The sequence below is a fragment of the Palaemon carinicauda genome, chromosome 19 (genome assembly GCF_036898095.1).
Source record: "Palaemon carinicauda isolate YSFRI2023 chromosome 19, ASM3689809v2, whole genome shotgun sequence".
NCBI lineage: Eukaryota > Metazoa > Arthropoda > Malacostraca > Decapoda > Palaemonidae > Palaemon > Palaemon carinicauda.
This window is the reverse complement of record NC_090743.1, coordinates 33,195,304-33,198,548: the sequence shown is the minus strand read 5'-3', so window position 1 is coordinate 33,198,548 and position 3,245 is coordinate 33,195,304.

Sequence of the window (3,245 nt, the reverse complement as noted above, 5' to 3'; positions counted from 1 at the left end):
AGCATAATTCTCTCATGTGCCCTCTGCACTGTTCGTAATTTAAGGGAAAGCTTTTTTGTTAGATTCCAAGTTTCGGCCCCATAGGTGACAGTGGGGAGGATACACTGATCATAGACTTTCCTTTTTAAGATGATAGGAATCTTCTTATTTTTTAACACTGTACTGGCTCTTCCAAACACTTGCCAACCGAGGGTTATTCTTCTTTTTATTTCGCTCTCTTTACAGGCGTCATGTAGAGAGATTCGTTGTCCTAAGTAGATGTAGTGGTCCACTTCCTCAATATGTTGGTTGTCAATTTCAAGTATGTCATCTGCATTTTCAGTATATTTATTGCTCATGACTTTGGTCTTTTGGAAGTTCATGTGGAGGCCATTCAATTTGCTTGCTTCATTTAGCTCGGTGATCATACGTTGAAGCTCTTCTTTGGTGTGAGCAATGATAATGATGTCATCAGCAAATCTTAGGTGACTTAGATATTCTCCATCTATTTTTATTCCTTTTTCTTGCCAGTTGAGTTGTCGGAAAGCTCTCTCCAGGCAGGCAGTAAACAGTTTGGGTGAGCTAGTGTCACCTTGTCTGACTCCTCTCTTGAGTTGGAATGGATCAGAGTCCTTGTGGAGGCGAATGAATGATGTTGCATGGTCATAGATGTGACAGAGTACATTAATGTAAACTGAGTCAACTCCCTGTTCTTCCAGCGCTGACATGACCTCCTCAGTTTCAACCGAGTCAAATGCTTTGGTGTAATCTACAAGTGCTACTACTAGTGGTATCTTATATTCTTTTGTTTTCTCAATGATTTGGTTTATTGTTTGTAGATGGTCAATTGTGGAGTAGCCTCTTCTAAAGCCCGCTTGTTCCCTTGGCTGATTTTCATCAAGCTTTGCTACAGTTCGGTTGGTGATAACTTTGGTGAAAATTTTATTAATAACATTAAGGAGGCTGATTGGCCGTTGGTTGTTCATGTCCCTGGGGTCGCCTATTTTTGTAGAGTAGAATGAGGATAGATTTATTCCACTCTCCTGGCGTTTTGCTCTTCTTCAGACATTCATTGAATAGTCGCACCAGTCTGACGTGGATTGGCTCATCAGCATCTGCTATTAGGTCTAACGTGATGTTATCTGGTCCCGGTGTTTTCCCCTTCTTCATTTGCTTGACAGCTAGTCGCACCTCGCCTGCTGTGATCTCTGGAAAGTGATGAGATGGGTGTTGATTTGCTCTTTCACGAAGATGGTAACGAGGTCTTTCTGAGGAGTAAAGCTTTTGGTAGTACTCCCTTGCTCGCTTAGCTATTCCATCACGGTTGGTTGTAAGGGATCCGTCTTCTTCTAGCACCCCAGTGAATTGCAGCTTCCCTTGGCCGAGTTTTCTTTTTGCTGTTTTAAACCCTCTGCCTTGTTTGATGACATCTTCAATTATTTTTCTCGTTCTATTGCGAAGGTCTTCTCGTTGCTTTTTCTGTATAGTTTTGTTTAGTTCTGCTGCTTCAATTTTCTCCCGCACTGTTGATGGGGGCTTGAGATTTCTCCGTTTTTTCATGAGGTTCTTTGTGTCTTCCGAGAATTTGCTGTTGTCAGAGGGTTTTGTGTCCTGGAACTTCTTTGCTACTTCTTTCAGGGGGATAATGATGTTATTATTCAAGTTTTCAAGATCAGTTTCATTACTGTTTTGGTCTTCTATAAATGGCGTATTTGTTGGCATCAGTAAAATGCGTATTTGTTGGCACCCAGTAAAAGGCTTTTTTGTTGGCATCAGTAAAAGACGTATTTATTGGCATCGATGAAATGGGCGTATTTGTTGGAATCAGTAAAAAAGCCGTATTTGATGGCTTTAGTAAGAAGGACGTATTTATTGGCATCGGTAAAAAGGCGCATTCGTTGACATCTGTAAAAAAAGGCACATTTGTTGGCATCAGTGAAAAGGACATATTGATTGGCATCAGCAAAATGGGCGTATATGTTGGCATCAGTAAAAAGGACGTATTTATTGGCGTCAGTAAAATGGGCGTAAATGTTGGCATCAGTAAAAAGGATGTATTTATTGGTATCAGTTAAATGGGCGTATGTTTTGGCATCAGTAAAAAGGCGCATTTACTGGCATCAGTAAAATGGGCGTAAATGTTGGCATCAGTAAAAAGGAGGTATTTATTGACATCAGTAAAATTGACGTATATGTTGTCATCAGTAAAAAGGACGTATTTATTGGCATCAGTGAAAAGGACGTATTTATTGACATCAGAAAAATGGACGTATATGTTGGCATCAGTAAAAAGGATGTATTTATTGACATCAGTAAAATGGTCGTATATGTTGGCATTAGTAAAAGGACGTATTTATTGACATCAAATAAATGGCGTATATGTTGGCATCAGTAAAAAGGACGTATTTATTGGCATCAGTAAAATGGGCGTATAAGTTGGTATCAGTAAAAAGGCCGTGGGACTAATACCCTTACCACCAAGAATCTTCTAGTATACACCTACTAGAAAACTTATTTCCTTAAGATTCATCCATTTCAATGGTAAAAGGTCTCTCTCCAAGGTGTGTTTATTTAGCGTTATTTCCACAAATCTTCGAATTTTGAATCATTATCCATTGAGATTGAACATTGCAGTAAACCCCTGTTGGCATCACTCTCGTATTTCATATCCGCTAAACATTCCATTTAAGAAGAAATTCCGGTTTGAAATCATAAGAAATATATACGAAAATATTAATACCCATTTATACTGATGGAATTTTTTATCGCCATGCACTAATTTTAGCTAGATCTCTATTAAGGGATTCAGCAACCCCAGATCTAAATTCAGGAGATGGAATTGATGCAAAGAGAGTAGCATCATCTGCATATGTTTCTGAAGAATTTATTGCACCAGTAACTATGATTTAATGCATGTGCTTTACGTGTTTGGGTTTTGGTGGCGTATTGAAAAGCCCTGCCTGGTAGTCGCCAGACTGGGGTTCGAGTCCTGGTCAAACTTGTTAGTTTCTTTGGTCGCTGCAACCTCACAAATTTCGTGAACTAAGGATTTGGGGTTTGGAGAAGCATATAGGTCTACCTGCTGAGTCATCAGCAGCCATTGCCCTGGTCCTTCCTGTTCCTAGCTTAGGGTGGTGAGGGGCCTTGGGCGCTGATCAGATGTATGTATATATATATATATATATATATATATATATATATATATATATATATATATATATATATATATATATAAAGGCTCCCCTTGCATCTGCCATTCATGAGCA